Source organism: Poecilia formosa, unplaced genomic scaffold (genome assembly GCF_000485575.1).
Source record: "Poecilia formosa unplaced genomic scaffold, Poecilia_formosa-5.1.2 Scaffold951, whole genome shotgun sequence".
Classification (NCBI taxonomy): domain Eukaryota; kingdom Metazoa; phylum Chordata; class Actinopteri; order Cyprinodontiformes; family Poeciliidae; genus Poecilia; species Poecilia formosa.
Window position 1 is genome coordinate 6807 of NW_006800890.1, and position 9254 is coordinate 16060.

The 9254-nt window shown below is 39.7% G+C and overlaps 1 protein-coding gene and 1 long non-coding RNA gene across 2 annotated transcripts in view; both read left to right on the plus strand.

Annotated features, from left to right (window-relative positions):
• Positions 1 to 5837, plus strand: part of LOC107835047 (uncharacterized) — a 9461-nt gene extending 3624 nt beyond the window's left edge. Inside the window, exon 2 of the long non-coding RNA XR_001660877.1 lies at positions 5635 to 5837. This is a non-coding gene — a long non-coding RNA (uncharacterized LOC107835047). The remainder of the gene's footprint in view (positions 1 to 5634) is intronic.
• The window catches only part of LOC107835045 (NACHT, LRR and PYD domains-containing protein 12-like), a gene marked incomplete at its 5' end in the record, with an annotated part of 68213 nt that overhangs the window by 6798 nt on the left and 52161 nt on the right, over positions 1 to 9254 (plus strand). The gene's annotated exons all lie outside the window — the stretch shown is intronic.

The window sequence follows — 9254 nt, forward strand, 5'->3', positions numbered from 1 at the left end:
TCCATAAAGAACTTCAAATCGTGACTCATCTGACCACAGAACAGTCGTCCATTTTGCCTCCCTCCATGTTAAATGACTCCTGGCCCAGTGCAAACGGCTGAGCTTGTGGAGCTTAGAAATGGCTTCCTCTTTGCTCTGTAGAGTTTCAGCTGGCAGCGGCGGATGGCAGGTGGATTGTGTTCACTGACGATGCTTTCTGGAAGTATTCCTGAGCCCAGGCTGTCATTTCCTTTCCTGTTTGAGGTGCAGCGACGTTTAAGGGCCCGGAGATCACCAGCATCCAGTAGTTTTACGGCCTTGACCCTTACACACAGCGACTGTTCCAGATTCTCTGAATCTTTTGATGATGTTATGCACGGTTGATGATGATAACTTAAAAGTCTTTGCTATTTTACGCTGGGTAACAACATTCTGGTATTGCTGCACCATCTTTCTGCACAACAATGGTGGAATCGGTGATCCTCTCACCATCTTGGCTTCAGAGAGACACTGACACTCTAAGAAGCTTTTTATACCCAATCATGTTGTCAATTGACATAATTAGTGTTAATTGGTCTTCCAGATGTTTATTATATGTTCACTTTCCTTTTTCCAGCCACTTATTGCTACTTGTCCCAACTTTTTGGGGATTTGTAGACACTGTGAAATTTTGAATCAACATATTTTTCCTTAAAAATGTTACATTTACTCAGATTAAACTTTTGATCTGCCATCTATGTTCTATTACAAATAAAATATTGACATTTGCCATCTCCACATCATGGCATTTAGTTTTTATTCACAATTTGTTTAGTGTCCCAATTTTTTTGGAATCCGGTTTGTATATTTGTTGCAGTTATGCTTCATATTTTTAGTGAACAATAAACACATTTTCTTCTGCATTTGATTCATTTGCTTCTCAGTGCTGTTCCTTTTTAAATGTTAAGAGATTTTATTCATAAATTCCTAATTTACAGTAAATTATTCCCATCTTTAAATCAGCTGATGAAGGTCAAGTGACAGTACTTTGAAAAATAAAACAGAGGAAATCTTAATATTTTATGTTTCATTCAGAACTTCTACCTGAAACTCAGAACCTGCAGAACATTTTTCACTTTGGAGAAAAAATGCCAGGAAGTGGAAGATCAGAGCAGAATAAAAACTGGAGATCAGTGTTGGACAGAAAAGGTCTGATTGCTGCATCTCTACTCAATTTCAAATATGAATTTGATATTAAAAATTAATCTATTTTCAACAGCAGACATGGTGGATAATGTGATCCACCATGATGGAGAAAGAATAGAGGGAAATATTCTACTCTGAACAGGCCTTGTGATGGTTGACATGTTATCAATTTGGTCATAAAAAGTAAATTTTTTTACAAATGTGGCCTTCAGAAGTGAAGGTTCTTTTGGACCTCCTGATGAGTCCTTGATGAGCTCTTAGTGCACAGGTGTCAAACTCCAGTCCTCAAGGGCCTCTGTCCTGCAACTTTTAGATGTGCCTCTGCAGCACCACACCTGAATAGAATAATTAGGTCATTAAGGCTCTGGAGAACCGATCTACACAGGGAGGAGGTAATTAAGCCATTTCATTCCACTGTTTTGTACCTGTGGCACATCTAAAAACTTCAGGACAGCGGCCCTTGAGGACTGGAGTTTGACACCCCTGTCTTAGTGGTTCTGGTGGGTCGGCCTCTCCTGGAAGGTTCTCCACTGTTCCATGTTCTCCATGTTGGATCCTGGTTCTACTGAGGTTCTCTGGAGTCCAGAACCTTACAGATGGTTCTGGAACCGTTTCCAGACTGATAGATGTCAGAGACTTTGCTTTAGATGATGTGTTGCTTTCAAAGATCTTTCATCCATCAGAGGTTCTATTAATATAATTTATTGGACCTGCAGGTAATAATCAGGTCTGAGTTCACTGGGAGATTCAGCTCAACTTTATAAAAATGTGGTTTAATCACAGTTCATGATTTAACTAAGGAGGGTGAATATTCAGTCCATCTTATGGGGGTGTTTAGTGGGGTCATCCTCTGGTTTTTGCACTTTTTTGTTATAGTTGTTTTTGAGGTTTGATTCTCTGCTCTTTTGTCTCTTTATCTGATTAGATCAGTCTTGTTTCTGTTTGACTTAAGTTCAGTCTTTCTTAGTGTTTGTAGTTATGTTTATTTCTTGTCCCCAGTTATTCCTTGTTATTCTAGTTTTATTATGTTTCTTAGGTCTAGTTATGTGTTAGATTAATTTTTCTAGTTCCTCTGTTGTGTCCTCTTCCTTGCCCTCTGTGCCATTTTCTCTCTCTCATCTCACTCCCGCAAATCGTTAGCTCATCAGCCCAGTTTTTTTGTTCCAGCATTCACCCTCACAGTATTTAAACTCTTCTACTCACACTCCTTACTGGTTCCGTCTCTTAAATCACATCATATCCTGGTTACTTCCCCTTTGATATTCTGCTTGCTTTTTGCTCCAGGTTCCTGTTTTTGTTTTGCTCTGGCTCCCTGCATTCTCTGTGAATTTTGTAAGTTTTTTTTAAAGAATATTCAATATGATCCATCCTCCCTGCTCCTGTCTGCATTTTGGGCCCAACAACAAACACTTCATGACACCTGCCTCTTAAAAATTAATTTGACAGGAGTAAGTTTGACACCATGTGTTTGGTATCAGTGCAGATATGTTGTACATGCATTTCAAATGACAGAGTGCACTAAGTTGTCTTCTAAATAAGGCTCACAGATGACATCACACAGTCCCTTTAAACAGTCCTCCATACTGCGCTGAAACTGCTGGAGCTGATCTGAGTCCAAACTGTTTGTGTTTCCACTGGTATGAGCTGCACGGCGTAATGAAAGCTGTGAATGAGAGACTTTCTGGGTCCAAGACGCCCTGATTGTGGGATTTGCTCTGATCCAGAACTGAGAACCAGGAACTGCCATGAAAAGAGTCCAACATGTCCTGAATTCTGGGGATGGGGTTCCTGTCTGGTTTTGACTTCGGGTTTAGTTTTCTGTAGTCACAACACAGCTTCAATTCTGCTGACTTTTTTTCTGACACAAACGATTGAAGATGAGTAGCATGATCTTGACTTAGAAATCCTCCTCCTGTTTAACAGATCTTAGTGACAGTCTTTAACCTCTTGGTGCAGAAGCTTTGGGTCAGAAATATCAGTCTTTTTCACGGGTTGCGTCATGGAGAGTGATGTGCATGCCTTTGTCATCATTTTAAAAAGCGTGACACTCCTGACGTAGCAGCTGCTTTACCAATGTCAAGTTAAATCAGCAAATCCAACACTTTTGAATGCATTCAAATTCACCATCTCCACCCAACTGGCACCTTGCAAAGAATCAAGCGCACCCGTCCCTTTCACTTCTCAAGCTCAGCAGCCAAATCTATAAGGTAACTTGGCACCTTATAATGAACTCTATTCAGATAATGAAGCTCAACTGAAAGCTTCCTCAAAGACACCACTGGTAGGAAATGGACATTATTTATAATTTACATGATTCAGATTGAATTCAGAAAACCAAAATAGATTTATTGTTTGATGTTTTCACTTCAAGTGTTTGAAAACAGATTAGTTGGACTATTTTTACATGGTTTATTTATTCATTCACTGTTAAGTCAATTATTAAATAATTACTTGAGATACTAGTTAAAGTTAAAATAAACTTATCTGTAATTAATATTTCTCCTGTTTGTAGGTTTTCAACCTACTCATGTGACAACATGTTGCCTATTTATATGCTGCTGATGAGATTTATCTAAAGGAAAGATAAATAAAAGATGCCAATGAGATGAGTTGCTCCTGTGTCTCTTTGGAGGAAGAAAGCCTTTTCAAATTTGGGCAAAACCTTAAGTTTCTTAAGAGAGCAAAAAACTTGACACCTACTTTCTGCTGGTCAGGGCTGAGATGGTCAAGCCAAAATAGGGGATCCTACTGAGGAGGCTTATTGTGAGACTGGGTGTTACTGATGATCTCGTTTCCCTGGGCCTGAATAACATAATCATTATCAAGCTTCTCAAATGTGTTTTCAGAGCTTAGTATTCACTGCTTTATTTATTCTAGGTGAGCCAGGATGGTACGAGGGCACAAGGTAAGGTCTAGCTTGTTTGTATTCATAGAGATCTGAATATATACTGACCTTCCCTGTGAGTCACCAGCTGTTCTTGCCGGCCCTCAGGTAGCTGCGACCTCCAACACGGACGTAGATGTTTATGTGGGCAACAGGCAGGAAAATCTTCTTCCCTCTCTAAACTGTTCCAACATTTTGTTTTCGTGGGTCTGCAAATTCTTGAGCATGGACTTAGCTGTTTGAACAGACACTAAGAATGTCTGACTTATTTTCTGTATGTTTGTCCATCAAATCATTTCTTCTTCTGTCACATTAAATCCAGCAATCGGTTGTTCAGCAACATTTCAATCATTTGAGATCAAAATGGGATCAATACATGTCTTTGTGGGCTGAGTGTCACAGTCCAAGTGAATCTCAGTCTCTATCCAGTCCATATATGTTATTTCATTAAATTTGCTGCTATGGCTACCAGTGGTTCAGACAGGATTTCTGAGATTGGTATCAGTGTTTCTTTCTTCAGTCATAATTTATGAAACTTGCCTGAGTCCCAGTGTCCCATAAAGCACTGCTAGCTTGTTTTGGCAGTGAGGGAATATAACTGGGAAATTCATTTTGTTTTGGGGCTCACCTGGTGGCTCACGTGAGCATTCAGGGTTGGCCTGCAGAGATGCAAAGTCAAAGTGGGACCTGGGTGGTAACCAGGTTACTGCTGGTCCCTCCTCAGCAACACCTTACTGTTTCCCTGTAAATCTCTCTGCCTGCAGCCATGAGAAAATGGCTTCTTGTCCAGAGGTGAACCAGTGCTGACAGTATCACCCAACCCAGCTTCTCTGCATGCTTGGGGTCCTTTAGCCCTCACAGAGGTGAGCTTTGTTGTTGCTGTTCCAAATTCTGAATGTAATTTCTTTATCTCCATCATTCCTGCTCTGAGGCCTGCAATTAACTTTTCAGTCTCTGGATCTGGCCCTCCACTTTGTACTTGTTTATTCTTGATACATTTTCACGTCTTTTAATCGGTCTCTCCTCTCATTGCCTCTGTGTTGTTGTGAGTGAATGTGAATGTTCTGAACTTCTTGATTTGTATTTAATCTCATTGGTTTGACTGAAACATGTCTCTTCAGTTTGTTTTGTTGCTCCATTTCAAGACTGGTAGCTTCATTTATATTTTCAGTTAAATCTTCATATGTAACATTTTGGTTGCTCAGTTTTGGTTTTAACTGGAACATCAGTGCTTCACTTAAACTTGTTTTCAGTTACTGCAGAAACTTAAGTTGGATCAGATTTGGGCTGAACTGAAATGCCTTGTCTTCTTCCCCAGACATGCAGAGCAGTTTCTCTCTCATCTCTATTTCTCTCAACAGGAAGGCTTGGGTGGACTCTCTTGGGTCTTGGAAGATGTTTGCAGCAGGTCTGATAATGAGTCAACATCATAGTTTCCTCTTAAGATTTTAAGAGAGATCCAGACAGATTTGATGAATCTCAGCTGCTGTGTAGAACTGGTCTGACTGGTCGCCGTTACTGGGAGGTTGAGTGGAGAGGAGATGTTGAGATATCAGTGAGTTACAGAAGCATCAAGAGGAAAGGAGACAGAGACTGTTGGTTTGGATGGAATGATTATTCCTGGAGTCTGATCTGCTCTGATGAAGGTTACTCTGTTTGGCACAACAACATATTAACTTGTCTCTCCTCCTCCTCCTCCTCCGTCTCTAACAGAGTATCAGTGTATGTGGACTGTCCTGCTGGCATTCTGTCCTTCTACAGAGTCTCCTCTGACTCACTGATCCACCTCCACACCTTCAACACCACATTCACTGAACCTCTGATTCCTGGATTTACAGTCTGGCTCGGTTCTGGTTCTTCAGTGTCTCTTTGCCAATTTGAGTCTAAAGATTTTCCTCCTGTCAGAGAAACTCTCTCTCTGTTGAACAGATAGTTCATCTCTACATGGATCCAAACTGTTTCTTGGTTAAACTCTAACAAATTATTCCATAGAAATTTCTTCTTCTTCCTTTAAAGATGGAAGCTGGAATTGTTCCAGGATTATTCGAGGATCCATGAGTTTTTTTTTCTTCTGTTTCCAGTCAAAGATTCTTTAAATTTTCTGAAGTTTTTCTCAATCACTGGACTTTTTCTGTTTCTTTCTGCTCCTATTTTCTTAAATACATATTGGATTCACATGTTAAATGGTCCTTTTGTATATTTGCTGCAATTATTCTTCATGTATTTAGTGAACAATAAACATTTCCTGTTGTATTTGATTCATTTGCTGCTCCTCCTGGTTTGTTTCTGTTTAAATGTCATGAAGACATTTTTTTAAATCTCAACTCCAACTTTGATAAATTCATAGTTTACAATAAATTATTCCCATCTTGAAACCAGTTGAAGAATTAAACTTTTAGCTTTCCGCAGTTAAAGTGAAATACAACCTCTTAACATCACTCCCTTTCCAGAATTCAGCCTCGTATCATTGTGAATGCTTCCAGTCTTCTTCCTGCTGTTGAATCAAACTGATCTTCTCACCACTTCAGGCTTTCTCCAAAATGGTAAAGGGTTTTAAATACATTTGAAACTCAGATTTTTTTTTCTGTAACACTTGCTAGTGCAATACATGTCAGTAAAAGTTCCTCATGTGTAAATTTATTTCTTAGGAATATGTGACTAAACAGGCCTAGGTGAGGCTACTCATATTTAACTTTCAGCTTCCCCTAAAGTTGAAAGTTTTTGTATTGTACATAGGGCTGAAATGATTCCTCGAGTGATTCGAGTACCTCGATTATTAAAATGCCTAGAGGAAAATTTACCTGCCTCGAAGCTTCATTAATTTATGTTTTATTATTTAGTGCAGCGTGTTCAAGCCGGAACATTATTTGATGTGCACATAGCTCTGACTTCCACCCAGGGCCCAAGGCAAAAGAAAACCAGCCGCTTTGTAGCCCTAAGTGGGCCCTGGGGCCCTTTAGTAACCCCAGGGCCACTAAGGTATATCAGCCCTACACACTGCAAACTGCAATCAGGGCTACCCTGATTGCAGTTTTCTAGCCGATTCCTGGTTATCGATCTTTAAAAAGCCTGACATGCTGATTTTGATTTTGGCTGATATGAATTTTTTTTTGTCTGAAATGTTGCAAAATATAGCAAGAAAGTCAGTGGGTTGGCAAAAGTGGGGTGAATATTGTTAACTCTAAACATGCAGACCTGACCTGACCTGGTCTGTCTGTCAAACCTCTCACTGCAGAGCAGATGAGAACAGAGGCAGATTTATAAACCTTAGCTGACAAAGATAAGATCAGGAGATAAGATGGGCTTCACATGTAAATATCGGCCAATCACGATCCCCCAAAATTAATGAAGTCGGTGCCCAGAAATCAATTGGTGGATAAACCAGTTGGTCAATAAATGTATCCTATATCATACATACATATAATGTAAACAGCACTGCCAGAGATGCAATAAGTTTATAGCAGGTCTGTGAATAATCTAATGATCGGACAGCTGATTGCAGCCAGTCCACATTGTTGGCAGAACTAGAGGGCCCCAAAACCACATTTTACTTGGGAGGCTAAGCCGGGCCTGCTTCCACCTCTGAGTTGTTGATGAAAGCTAAGTGTTAGCGGCATAATATTCAATTCTCAAGTTCGGCCCGTGGGGATTTTATTGATTTATGATTAGGCCCGAGTTTTCATCATTTTTGGGGGACCAATAAACATCCTTAAAATGACTGGAGCGATGCCGGGAGTTCGGAAGCCTTTCTCCTCCAGAGCATCTGGTTCAGAGCGAACAGCGGGAAGATGCTGCGAAGTATTTATACAAGTGAGCAAATAGACTGAACACAACGGGAAGCTGAGTAGTTGATGCTCATAGTGTAAGCGTAGCTTTACGGACAAACCGCACAATAAATTTCATATCATCCCGGTCTGAACAAACGGGTGACGGAAATCATCGTGNTGCAGGAGTATTTATACAGGTGAGCGGATAGACTGAACACGGAGGGCGGCTGAGTAGTTGATGGTTACAGTGTAAGTGCAGCTTTATGGACGAACCACACATTAAATTTCACATCATCCCGGTCTCAACAAACGAATGGCGGAAATCATCGTGGCGGTACATGGCTGGTAGATGAGTTTCTGAGTGTGACGAACGAAGGTACCGTAAATATCCCGTATTGCTCCCCCCCGGTTCTTCATCCCCTGGTCTATTTCCTCCCCTCCACCCCCATCTTACGTTCGCTCACCTGCCCCCAAACCCCCACTCCAGATGACATTTCCCGTATTCTCAAACCCAAAGCTTGACAGGTATGGGGCAAGGTGAGAGTTCATCTGTTAAACTCTCTGAAGGCGAACACATAAACTAAAAGTTGAAGCATTTTTTACGAGCATATTTGTGAGCCTACCTGTTTATTAATAACTTGAATAGGGTTAGGGTTGCTCAAAAGTGAAGTGACACTGGTGTTATGGAAGATTTACCAATATTTTATAATGTTTTTATCTGATTACCCAATAAGAATTACTCAGTAAGAATAAAATTCATATTATTTATGTAGATTTGATGTTTTGATGTGAGCACTTGGATTTCTATCGATTTATTGAATGATGGCCTGTGCAAATATTTAGCAAATTTAAAGGTCATTCAGGTTTTATAGTTTTATTTTTCTTTCAATGTTTGTTGCACAAATTAAACTATATGCTGCCCGTCAACCAACAATTCAATCAGTGAATTTTTGCTTTGTTCCTTGGTCCTAATGATGCTATCTGTTCACTAGTTTTCACCAACAGACAGTACACCTCTTGTAATTGATCAGCTTATAAATGATCAATGTGATCAATGTGAAGATCAAATCAGTCAGATTGAGTAAAATATGACACTCAAAGCAATAAAAATGATACTAAACTGTATGAAAAGAATGACTGAAATATTCTTAACCCATCCAAAATAATATGGATGGGTTAAGAATATTGTTTGCCAAAATCACACAAAGTAACTACACTTATATCTTATATGTTGCAGTAATTGAATCTATTGAGGCAATTGATTTGCATAAATTTAATACAACCTATTTTTCCTGCTTAGCTAGAAATTTGCCAGTTAACTCCCCAGTCTGAACTTGTGGACAATGTACAGTCAAATCTTCTATCCTGTATCTCCTATATTTTGATATTCTACATGCCTCGATATAAAAGTAACTGAGCTAAAACAGCCAATCAGATCG